Consider the following 13,366-nt stretch of genomic DNA (forward strand, 5'->3'; position numbering starts at 1 on the left):
GAGCCACAGCAATGCGGGATCCGAGCCGCGTCTGCCACCTACACCACAGCTCACGGCAACGCCGAATCGTTAACCCACTGAGCAAGGGCAGGGACCGAACCCGCAACCTCATGGTTCCTAGTCGGATTCGTTAACCACTGCGCCACGACGGGAACTCCCCATTCTACACATTTCTTAAATGCATACAATCAAGATTCAGTTTTCACATCCCCTCATTCCCTTGTGCTTCCCCTTTGCAAACTTCCCATTCCACATGCTCAGGTAAATCCTGGTTTCTGCACCTATAGTTTTGCCTTTTCCAGAGTGTCATACAAATAGGATTATAGCATATAGACTTTTAGGTCTGGCTTTCACTTAGCGTAATGCATTTGAGATTAATCTATTTTTTTTTTGCATGTACTGATTTGTTCATTTTTATTGCTTGTATGGATCTACCAAGGCTTGTTCATCCATTCTTCAGCTGAAGGGCATTTAGATTGTTTCCAATTTTTGGCGATTATAAATAAAGCTGCCATATACATCCCTGGGCTGGTTTTTATGTGGATAGATTTTAATTTCACTTGGGTAAATAAATAAGAATGGGAGCACCAGGTATATGGTTAAATGTTGCCGTTTAAGTGTTTAAAAATTATCGTTAGTGACACATGGATCCTAATATATTTGATGAATTTCTACTGTTTTCACTGATGCCCAAATTGTTCTACTTTTGGCCAGTGGGAACCTCTTCAAGTTGCCATCTGAGTTCTTTTAACAAAAATCTAGTAGTCTTTGCAGTTTCTTAATATCTTGTATGATAAGATGTTTCAGGCATATGGTATTTCTTGTCCAAACCAGTGTTTGAATTTAACACATAAGGAGTATAGCCCATGACTGTAGCAAGGACAAGGGGTTTGGAACAATGTCACAGGATGACTCTCCACCTTCTCTAACTCTGTAAAATGCCAATCTTTAATCTGAATTTGTTGTGCAATTAATGAACACCTCAAATTCTAGATTCTGCTGAGAGAACAAGCCTTTTGTGCAAAACTGAATATGCATTTGTGTGGAGATATCATAGCCCAGAGGAAAAGGCAAAAGAAAGAATTAGGCTTTGGAGGAGTAAACCTTGTCAATTTCTGTATGTGATTTGGACATGGAGTGGTGGTGGGAGGTTTGGAGAAGGAGCAGTGATGCTAGGAGGATGCCATCTTTTCTCTGTTAAGCAAAGAACTTGATGTGGCACCAAAAGTACAGTCTTCCAGCCACAGCATCAGATCTCCCTGTCAAAATACAGATTCCTAGATTCCACCCCAGATTTCCTGAGTCAGACTCTTGAGAGTGAGGCCTAGGAGGTGTAAATATTTTTTGGCTGTACCCTTGATATACGGAAGTTCCTGGGTCAGGGATTGAACCTGAGCCACAGCAGTGACAACACCAAATCCTTAACCACCAGGCTACCAGGGAACTCCCTAGAATGTGTTTTTGTTTTTTGATTTTTAGGGCCGCACCCCAGGCATATGGCGATTTCCAGGCTAGGAGTCCAATCAGAGCTACAGCTGCTGGCCTACACCACAGCCACAGCAACAAAGAATCCGATCCGAGTCTGTGACCTACACCACAGCTCACAGCAACACCAGATCCTTAACTCACTGAGCAAGGCCAGGGATCGAACCCACAACCTCGTGATTCCTAGTCAGATTCATTTCTGTGGTGCCACAATGGGAACTCTGAGAATATGTATTTTTAACAAGTAGGATACAACTAGTTTGTGGTTTCTGAAAGAACTTAAATAAAAGTAACTCTTATACACTCAGGTCAGGAAGGGAAACAATCCCTTTCTCAGGGAGAATCTTTGAGATTCTCAAATGACCAGCCCTTAGAGAAAGAATGGAATGGACACAGATTAGAGAAAACAATGATTCTCTTTTCCAATTCTGAATGTATTTGCCACTTTTTGTAGGCCAAAGGAGAAACTTAATGCTTAAAATCATGAAAAGATTTAAAAGTCTGGGTGATTGATCCTTCCATGAGATGAAAGTTCAAAAACAATATAGCATAATTCTCTAAGCAGAGCAATTCATTTAATGGAATTAAGGCGGATATTGATCTCTTTTCCCAAGTGTAATGGCTGGCCAACTAGGACTTCAGATCTGACTAGAGCTTCCTACTCTGAGCTCTGAGGAAAGTCCTATATTGCCTCAGAGCAATCTGTTCATTCATTCAACAAACACTTATTTTAGCACCTACTATTTGGTAGGCACTGTGCAAAGTGATGGGGATACATGAGCAGACAAGCATCCAAATGACCTTGGAGGCTACAGCAGTGCTTGCAGCAGAGAACAACCACAAGACGAAAGATTGATTCTCTTGTGAATTTGGACAACTACGCTGCCCTTCCAAGCAGTGGTTCCCAAACCAGGTGTCAGACTTCAAGATGATCTTGCAAACTCTAAAATTCCTCATTTACACTGTCTTGGCCCTAAACGTCCGCTCTTTTCAAAATCAAGACTAAAATACCACGGAAAAGAGAGCGGCACTTTTCCTCCCAATGAACAATGGGGGTGGGGATGGGGGTAGGGAAGCACAGGAGAATTAACTACTCTTACTGGCTGACATTAAGCCCAAAATGAGCTGGAGCTGATAAACTCTGAAGATAAACAACAAAGGGAATTTTTCGTTTCCTTTAACTCACCACTGGGATCTACTTATTGCACCCCACAGCTGAAAATGATCAAAGATGAGGTCCCTGTCACTAGGCGCAAGCCCCGCCCCTAAGTCTTCTGCCCAGCTATTAGCGTAAGAGGAACTGGAGGAGTTTTTAATTAAGACTAAGAAAGATAGGAATTCCCGTCGTGGCTCAGTGGTTAACGAATCCGACTAGGAACCATGCGGTTGTGGGTTCGGTCCCTGCCCTCGCTCAGTGGGTTAAGGATCCGGCGTTGCCCTGAGCTGTGGTGTGGGTTGCAGACACGGCTCGGATCCCGCGTTGCTGTCTCTGGCATAGGCTGGTGGCTACAGTTCTGATTCGACCCCTAGCCTGGGAACCTCCATATGCCGCGGGAGCGGCCCAAGAAATAGCAAAAAGGGAGTTCCCGTCGTGGCGCAGTGGTTAACGAATCCGACTAGGAACCATGAGGTTGCGGGTTCGGTCCCTGCCCTTGCTCAGTGGGTTAACGATTCGGCGTTGCCGTGAGCTGTGGTGTAGGTGGCAGACGCGGCTCGGATCCCGCATTGCTGTGGCTCTGGCGTAGGCCGGCAGCTACAGCTCCGATTCAACCCCTAGCCTGGGAACCTCCATATGCCGCGGGAGCGGCCCAAGAAAGAGCAACAACAACAACAACAAAAGACAAAAAAAAAAAAAAAAAAAAAAAAGGATAAGAAAGATAGGAGTTCCCCTTGTGGCTCGGCGATAAGGAACCCGACCAGTACCCATGAGTAAGCGGGTTTGATTCCTGGCCTCGCTCAGTGGGTTAAGGAGGGTTAAGGATCTTACGTTGCCCTGGGCTGTGATGTAGGTCGCAGACAGACACCCACTCGGATCTGGTGTTGCTGTGGCTGTGGCTTAGGCCAGCAGCTACAGCTCCGATTGGACCCCTAGCCTAGGAACTTCCATAGGCAGAAGGTGTGGCAGTAAAACACATACACAACACGCTAAGCAAGATGGACTTCCCATAGGGGCGCAGCGGGTTAAGGATCCATTGCAGCAGCTGTGGCTAGGTCACAGCTGTGGCTGGTATTGATCCCTGGCCTGGGAACTTTCATATGCCCCGAGTGCGGGAGACCCTCTACTCGAAAACAGAATCCACTTGACAGAAGTGGGGCACGCAAAATGGGCTCGCAGGAACGATTCCGGAAAGCCTCAGAGCTGCCGGAGGCCAGGTTCTCTCAAACTCTCAAATTTCCCGGGAGCCCCGCCCCTCAACAGCCAGCTCTTCGGTATCCGAGGCGTCGCGCCGGAAGTGACCTAAGGACGATGGTGAGACGCTGGGCGCTTCCGGCGGCGGAGGCGGCCGCGGCCCGGGCTGTGTAGGTGGGTGGAGGAGCCTATCCGTCTCAGGTCTTCGAGTGCTTCGGAGCCGGCTCCGTGTGGTGTGCGGAGGAGGCGTAGGCCCGGCGGCGTGGAGGTGGGAGCGAAGGGGAGGCGGGTGGCTCTTGGGCGCTCGTGGGAGGAGGCTTCCGGGGTTGCCAGGAGGGTTTGCTTTTAGGTTTCGTGGTTCTAGGCCTTGGACCTTTATAGAGGCGAGCACGAGCTGGGGGCCCATTACTAAGGCTTGCTTTGGGGATGTGGTTTGAGGTGAGAGTCGGAGGGGAGCGGGATTCAGAATAGTCGAGGAATTGTGGGAGGTGTGAGCCATTAGTGGCCTATGCTCTTAGTTTAGTCTTGTTGATGGCTGCTGCAGCCCGTCCACTTAGTGCTCCGTGCCTCAGTTTTCTTTTGCACAGTGGGGTCGGGTGGCAGGGAAGAGCGCGAGTGCCACATAGCTGGAAGACAGAAGTGAACTGGGGTCTGAGAGAGAAGGGTGGCTGAGAAAGTAATGATAGTTGGCTCAGGGCACAGCTTCTGCTGAATCCTAGGGACTTTCCCTTGTTTTTTTTTTTTTTTTTTTTTTTTTATTGCTGTTGCTATAAGTTTGAATTTGTGCTCTTTGTGTGATATTGGTTGATTTGGTCAGCAATTGACTTGTTGAATGGTTCATTTGGCGTGTGGGAGGCGTGGTCCTCACTTGCTTGGCCAGGTGGTTGTCAATAAATCTAGTTCCAGAGCTAGGAGCCCTAACAGTCCTCTCTTGTGGTTACAGATGAAGAACTCGAGGCCTTGAGTGGTTTTTGTTCTCTTTCCTAGCCACAGACTAAATTCAGTTGTCTGTGGTCTGTCAAATACAGGTCTTAATCTCATCAAAACAAATGTCTCTGACAGGTTACTATTTCAGCTGGAAACCTCAGGTGGATTCTAGTCTTTATTATGAATGGAAGATTAAGTATATTGAGCACAAAATTGATACTTTTTTGTTTTCTCTGTGTGAAGTGGATATGGTTACAAATACAAAGAACATAACTTTTTGACTGCTGAGAATTTTTGAGTGGAGCTTTCCTGAGGCTGTAGGGCTATGGGACTAGCATAGTGTCTCTCAAACTTTTTTCACCTGTGATCCACAGTTAATGTATTTTACATAGTGACTCTCTGTGATCCCCTCATGCATAGAGTGTGTACACACAAACAAAAGTTTACTCTTTCTACATATGATGCCCTCTGACATTTTCTATTTCATTAAAATAAAAAAAAGTTGATTGTAGCCACTAAATTGACTCTGACAGCTAATGAATCTGCCTGCTAAAGACCTGTAGTTTGAAACACATTGGGCTAGAAAATGTTTAAGATCTTTGTGATTCCTGAGATTCTCTAATGCAAGGTGAAAAAGTGTATCATTTTTCTGTTCTTAACCACAGGATCAGGGTTGCTAGAATTCTTCAGCCAGAACAACAGGACAGAACATCCATATTTGGTGTCCCAAAGGAGCACAGTATCCATAGTGATAGTGTGTCAGAATTTTGGCAAGGCATTTAAGTCTTTTACAATGACCTGGTGGGTGAGATGGGGTATTTGCCAGATTGTGATAAATAGATGAAGTCATGTCTCTAAGCATCTGTGTCTGGAGGGATTTGATTTACACAACTTACAGCTGGGATTTTGGTGATTGGCATTGAGGCTCTTTCACTCTCTTTATACACAGTGTGTATTTGAAGCCTTATCTGGAGGGTGTGCTTATCAAATTTGTTGCCTTTTTGACGTGAAGAGAGAAAGTATTAGCTGGTTAATCTCAAGATTTGCCCAGTGTAGTTTAATGAAATGGGAGGGTCATCATAAATTTAAGTAGATAAATATTTAATTTTAAATAATTTATGTTGTAATTTCTCACAGGTAGTAAATATTGGCTTTTTAAAAATAGAATTTCCCACCTATAATAGACATTTGGTGTTTTAAAAATATGCAAATAGGAGTTCCCGTCATGGCGCAGTGGTTAACGAATCTGACTAGGAGCCATGAGGTTGCGGGTTTGATCCCTGGCCTTGCTCAGTGGGTTAAGGATCCGGCGTTACCATGAGCTGTGGTGTGGGTCACAGACGCGGCTCGGATCCCACGTTGCTATGGCTCTGGCGTAGGCCAGAGGCTACGGGTCTGATTAGACCCCTAGCCTGGGAACCTCCATATGCCGTGGGAGCGGCCCTAGAAAAGGCAAAAAAGGACAAAAAAAAATGCAAATAACCTTTTTTATATTAAAAAACTCATGGAGTTCCCGTCGTGGCGCAGTGGTTAACGAATCCAACTAGGAACCATGAGGTTGCGGGTTCGGTCCCTGCCCTTGCTCAGTGGGTTAAGGATACGGAGTTGCTCTGAGCTGTGGTGTAGGTTGCAAATGGGGCTTGGATCCCGTGTTGCTGTGGCTCTGGCGTAGGCCGGCAGCTACAGCTCCGATTAGACCCCTAGCCTGGGAACCTCCATATGCCGTGGAAGCAGCCCAAGAAATGGCAAAAAGACAAAAAAAAATAAAAATAAAAATAAAATAAAAAACTCTTAAGGTAGGGATATGTATGAATGGTGTATTATATATAATACTTGATTTTCAGATGTTAAGCCAATCTGTGTTCCTAGAATGAATCCCATTGAGTCATGATGTAGAATACTTTGTATGTATATGTTGCCAAATTCAGTTTGCTCATCTTTTGATAAGAATTTTTTACCCACATTCATGAGGGATATTGGTCTAATATTTCCTTATGTTGTCTCTGGCTCACCTTAGTATCAGAGTAAAAGTACCCTCATACAATGAGTTGGGAAATGTTCCTCTTCTGTTTTCTGAAAGAGTTTGTGTAGAATTGTTATTTCTTTCTTTCTCTGTTTGATAGAGATTATCAGTGGTAAAGTCCTCTGGGGGAAGATTTTAAATTACTAATTCACTTTCTTTACTTGGAATAGGTCTATCTGATTTTCTATCACTTTTTTTTTCCTACCTGCTGATATTTATTTATTTATTTTTTATTTTATTTTATTTTATTTTTATTTTCCCACTGTACAGCAAGGGGGTCAGGTTATCCTTACATGTATACATTACAATTATATTTTTCCCCCACCCTTTCTTCTGTTGCAACATGAGTATCTAGACAAAGTTCTCAATGCTATTCAGCAGGATCTCCTTGTAAATCTATTCTAAATTGTGTCTGATAAGCCCAAGCTCCCGATCCCTCCCACTCCCTCCCCCTCCCATCAGGCAGCCACAAGTCTCTTCTCTATCACTTCTTGAGGCAGTTTTGATGGGCAGTTATGATAATTGTATCCTTCTGTCCTGGGAATTTGTCCACTTCATATTTTTTCCTTTTTTAATTTAATTTAATTTTTTGCTTTTTTAGGGTCACACCCATGGCATATGGAGGATCCCAGGCTAGGGGGCAAATTGGAGTTGTAGACCCTGGCCTACACCACAGCCAGAGTAAGGCCAGATCCAAGCCTCATCTGCAATCTACACCACAGCTCACAGCAATGCTGGATCCTTAACCCATTGAGCAAGGCCGGGGATTGAACCTGCATCCTTATGGATCCTAGTCAGATTCGTTTCCACTGTGCCACAACGGGAACTTGTGGCCACACCTAGGGATATGGAAGGGCCATATCCCACACCTGTGGGATATGGAAGTTCCCAGGGTAAAGGTTGAATTGGAGCTGCAGCTGCCGGCCTCTGCCACAGCAATGCCAGATCCAAGCGGTGTCTGCTACTTGTGCCACAGCTCCCAGCAATGCTGGATCCTTAACTCACTGAGCGAGGTCAGGAAATAAACCCACGTCCTCATGGATGCTAGTCAGTTTCATTACCGCTGTACCACAGTGGAAACTCCATTCCCACAGAATTTTATCCTAAAACAGATGTCAGCAGGGGAGTTCCCATTGTGGCTCAGCAAGTAAGGTACATGACTAATATCCATGAGGATGTGGGTTTGATCCCTGGCCTAGCTTAGTGGGCTAGAAAACTGGTGTTGCCAAAAGCTTTGGTGTAGGTTGCAGATGGGGCTTGGTTCTGGCGTGGCTGTGGTGTAGGCTGGCAGCTGCAGCTCCAGTTCGACCCCTAACCTGGGGACTTCCATATGCCACAGGGGTGGCCTGAAAAAAGAAAAAGAAAAAAAAGTCAGCAAACTTTTTCTGTAAATGGCCTGGCCATATCGTCTCTGTCAAAACTACTCATTTCACTGTAGAGCAGAATAGCCACAGACAACAAGCAAGCAGCTGCATGTGGCTGTTCCAATACAGCTTTACTGGTGGTGGGCCAGATTTGTTACATGGGCCATAGTTTTCTGACCCTTGTTTGAAAGTAACAGATTTTGAGGGAGTTCCCATTGTGGCTCAGTATAAATGAGGATGCAGGTTCAAGCTCCGGCCTCACTCAGTGGCTTAAAGAAGCCAGCATTGCCATGAGCTGTGGTGTAGGTTGCAGACACATCTTGGATCTGGTGTTGCTGTGGCATAGGTTGGCAGCTGCAGCTCCAGTTCGACCCCTAGCCTGGGAACTTATATATGTCGCACTTGGGGGCCCTAAAAAAAATGATAACAAATTTTGTGGTTCTCATTGTGGCTCAGCAAGTCAAGGAGCTGACAGTGTCTCTATTCAGTGGGTTAAGGATCTGGTGTTGCTGTAAGCTGCAGTGTAGGTCGCAGATGTGACTCAAATCTTATGTTGCCATGACTGTGGCACAGGCCCCGGCTGCAGCTCTGGTTCGACCCCTAGCCGGGGAACTTTCACATGCCGCAGGTGTGGCCGTAAACGGAAAAAAAAGTAGCAAATTTTATGGTTGAAAATCTTTTATTAATAATCCAGTTGTCCAGGCAGATCAAGTTTATGAAAGAATAGCTTGGAAATTGATTCTCTCGCTTGTGTATCTTTGTGTATCCCAAAGGATATATGTACTGCAATTTGAAGATTGAGACTTCGTTTCCAAGATGTTGCAGAAGTAATTTAGGCATTTTTGTGGTTTTGTTCAGGTGATGAGGAAGGTGGCCCTCATAGTAGAGCCATAACTCAAATCTCCTATCTGGCCAAGTATTCCTTCTGCAAAAAGGAGACTTTCAAAATAAAATTTGCCCTATGGTAGAAACTATATAGATTATCTCTTTTAATCTTCACCATGGTTCTATGAGGTGATAGTATAGTTAGTATACAGTTGATTGGAACAATTCGGGGTTAGGGCCACCAACTCTGCAAAAATCTGCATGTAACCTATAGTCAGCCCTCCGTATACATGGTTCTGTATCTGCAGTTTTGCATCTCAGATGCAACCAACTGCCCGTTTTATACTGCTTTAGTATTTAGTGAAGAAAATTGGCACGTAAGTGGACCTGTGTCATTCAAGCCCATGTTGTTCAAGGGTCAACTATAATTCCCATTTGTAGTTTATACAATTGACGCTCAGATTAGGATAATTTGCTCATAATGCTGGCCTGTGATGTCTGCCTTCAAAAAGTCCCTGCCCTTTTCACTATGCTGCCTTTTGTGGAAGCTAAGGACTAGATGTTTCCTTTTAAGACCTTTGCCATTCCCAACCTTTTGATTCTACAAACACCTTTCTGCATAGATGTGTGGGAAAATACCTACTTTTTCAGAAATCCATAACTGACAACTCACTCATCCATAGCTGTTGATTTAATTGTCCTTAGCAGACCAAGGGATTGCTCCTTGGATCTGAATGCTGTGAGTTCTGTCTGATGTGGTAGATGAGATGGAAGTTTGTAGGTCTGTGATTGCCAAGTTGTTTTTGAATCATTTCGGCAACTGCCTCAGTTGCATAACTTCGTTATCTAAAGGCTTTCTTACAAGGGAATTCCCATTGTGGCTCAGTGGTAAAGAACCTGACTGGTATCCATGTGGACTTGGGTTTGATCCCTTGCCTTGCTCAGTGGGTTAAGGATCCAGCATTGCCATGAGCTATGGTGTAGGTTACAGATGTAGCTTGACTATGGCGTGGCTGTGGTGTAGGCTGGCAGCTACAGCTCCATTTGACCCCTAGCCTAGGAACTTCCATATGCCATGGGCGCAGCTCTAAAAGATTAAAAAAAAAAAAATGCTTCTTACAAGAGAAATGATTCAGTAAAGTTTCATACCTAGTGGGGAATTCAGTAGTCTGGAAATCCTGATGGCATTTGAGCAGAATTGTCCCATATCTACTCCTATGTAATATGCCCAACATAAATGGGTACATTTGTCCACCACAAAGACGTATGCAAAACTATTTAATTCTTTATTCACAAAACCCCCAAACTGGAAATAATGCAACTATCTGTCAGCAGTAGAATGGATAGGCGTTCCCATTGTGGCTCAGCAGTAATGACTAGTATACATGAGGATTTGGGTTTGACCTCTGGCTTTGCTCAGTGGGTTAAGGATCTGGCATTGCTATGGCTGTGGTGTAGGCTGGCACCTGCAGCTCTGATATTCTACTCCTGGCCTGGGAACTTCCATATGTCATGGGTATGGCTCTAACTTAAAAAACGGGGGGTGGGCAGTAAGAATGGATAAATACATTGAGGCATAGTTATATAACAGAATACTGCATAGCCTTGAGAAAGAATGAACTATTGCTGCATGCAACAGGAATGAATCTTACAGATGTAATATTAGGGAGAGAAGCCAAACACTCACAAGAGAACCTTTATGATTCCATTTATAGGAAGTTCAGAAACAGGCTAATGAATCTTGTCGTGATATTAGAATAATGGCTACCTTTGTGGGAACACATGGAACCTTCTGGGGTGTTTAAAATACTGTGTTTTGATTTGGGTGGTGGTTATTTGGGTAAAATAATATGTAAGAACTCATTGGGTTATAAACTTAAACTCTGTAGATGTACTATCTATGTTGTACCCTGATAGAAAAGTGGAAGATAAAAGGCATCAAAGATGGGTCTGCTTGTAGCTGCTAGATCTTCTGTTCCAGTGGTAGCTCTTTTTTTTTTTTTTTGACATGAGGTGTTAGTAATTGACGAAGCCCCCTCCCTGAATGGTTCATCTGATTAGAAACCCAGGTGTTGGCACTCAATTTGTTTTAGATTTACTGTTTTCAGTTAATAAAGGACTTTTCTTGAAGATTCTTAAAATTTAAAGTTCCCATCTTGGCACAGCGGAAATGAATCCGACTAGGAACCATGAGGTTGGGGGTTCGATACCTGTCCTCACTCAATGGGTTAAGGATCCAGCATTGCTGTGAGCTGTGGTGTAGGTCGCAGACGAGGCTCAGATCTGGTGTTGCTGTGACTGAGGTGTAGGCTGGCAGCAATAGCTCCAATTCCTAGCCTGGGAACTTCCATATGCCGTGGGTGCAGCCCTAAAAGGACAAAAAAGATTTTAAAAAATCTTAAAATTCCATGATATAAACTTTAATGTATAACTTTAAAGATGGATGTGAGTCTGTTTCTGTTTTGTAGATGGGTTCATTTGTGTCAGAGTTTAGATTCCACATATAAGTGATATCACAGGGTATTTGTCTTTCTCCTTCTGACTTCTCTTCATATGAGAGAGACCAGGGATCAAACCCGCATCCTCACGGATGCTAGTCAGGTTTGTTAACCACTGAGCCACTGCAGGAACTGCTGATAACTGTAGCTTTTTAATATTGTCTGAAGTCTATGAGAGTTATGCCTCCTGCTTGCTTTTTTCTCCTCAAGATTGCTTTGGAAATTCTGGATCTTTTATGGTTCCATATAAATTTTTGGATTGTTTGTTCTAGTTCTGTGAAAAATATGGGTAATTTGATATGGATTGCATTGAATCTGTAAATTGCTTTGGGTTGTATGGCCATTTTAATGATATTAATTCTTTGAATCTAGGAGCATGGAATATCTTTCCATTTCTTTGAATTCTGTTTAACTTCCTTGATTAGTGTTTTATAGTACTCAGCGTATAAGTCTTGTACCTCCTTGGTCAGGTTTATCCCTAGGTATTTAATTTTTGGAGTGCGATTTTAAAAGATATTGCATTTTTATATTCCTTTTATAATATTTTATTGTTAGTATACGGAAATGCAACTGATTTCTGAATGTTGGTCTTGTATCCTGCTACTTTGCTGAATTCGTTGATCAGTTTGAGTAGTTTTTATGTGGAGTCCTTAGGGTATTCTATATATAGTATGTTATCTGCATAGAATGACAGTTTTACCTCTTCCCTTCCAATTTGGTTACCTTTTATTTCTTGTGTTTGATTGTATTCAAAGTTGTAGCCCCAACAATGTTGAATAAAAGTGGTGAGAGTGGGCTTCCTTGTCTTGTTCCAAATTTTATCGGGAAGACTTTTAGCATTTCTCTTGAGTACATTAGCTGTGGGTTTATCATAACTGGCTCTTATTATGTTAAGATATGTTCCCTCTATACCCACTTTAGTAAGAGTTTCTTTACTTTTTTTTTTTTTTTTTTTTTTTTTTTTGTCTTTTAGCTTTTTCTAGGGCCGCTCCCACGGCATATGGAGGTTCCCAGGCTAGGGGTCTAATCGGAGCTGTTGCTGCCAGCCTACACCAGAGCCACAGCAACTCGGGATCCCAGCCACGTCTGCAACCTACACCACAGCTCATGGCAACGCCAGATCCTTAAACCACTGAGCAAGGCCAGGGACCGAACACGCAGCCTCACGGTTCCTAGTCGGATTCGTTAACCACTGAGCCACGACGGGAACTCCAAGAGTTTCTTTTATGAATGGATGTTGGATCTTGTCAGATACTTTTTCTGCATCTATTAAGATGATCGTATGGTTTTTGACTTTTGTTAATGTGGTGTATGACATTGACTGATTTGTGTATGTTGAACCATCCTTATGAACTTGGGATGAATCCCACTTGGTCATGGTGTATGATCTTTTTATATGTTGTTGGATTTGGTTGGCTAAAATTTTGTTGAGAATTTTTGTGTCTGTATTCATCAAAGTTATTGGCCTATAATTTTTTTTTTTTTTAAAGAGCCACACCCACAGCATATGGAGGTTCCCAAGCTAGGGGTAGAATCAGAGCTGTAGCTTCCGGCCTACATCACAGCTACAGCAACGCTAGACCCATGCTGCATCTGCAGTCTACACCATAGCTCACGGCAGTGCTGGATCCTTGACCCACTGAGCGAAGCCAGGGATTGAACCTGCAAGCTCATGGTTCGGATTCATTTCTGTTGAGCCGCAACGGGAACTCCTAATTTTGTTTTTTGGTAGTATCTTTGTCTGGTTTTGATAATAGGGTGATGGTGGCTTTATAGAATGTCTTTGGGATTATTCCTTCTTCAGTCTTTTGGAAAAGTTTAAGAAGGATAGGTATAAGTTCTTCTTTCATGTTTGGTACAATTTGCCTGTGAAGCCACCTGGTCCTGGACTTTT

At 43.5% G+C, this 13,366-nt stretch overlaps 1 protein-coding gene across 3 annotated transcripts in view; it reads left to right on the forward strand.

The window, feature by feature from the left end:
• EDC3 (enhancer of mRNA decapping 3) overlaps positions 3,937–13,366 on the forward strand; it is a 66,783-nt gene continuing 57,353 nt past the window's right edge. The window contains exon 1 of one of the 3 annotated variants that reach the window (XM_001927872.4): positions 3,937–4,103. The gene's annotated coding sequence lies outside the window, so the exon portion shown is untranslated. The remainder of the gene's footprint in view (positions 4,104–13,366) is intronic. The other 2 variants (XM_013978071.2, XM_021099053.1) reach the window with 2 other exon arrangements.

The sequence above is a fragment of the Sus scrofa genome, chromosome 7 (assembly GCF_000003025.6).
Source record: "Sus scrofa isolate TJ Tabasco breed Duroc chromosome 7, Sscrofa11.1, whole genome shotgun sequence".
Classification (NCBI taxonomy): Eukaryota; Metazoa; Chordata; class Mammalia; order Artiodactyla; family Suidae; genus Sus; species Sus scrofa.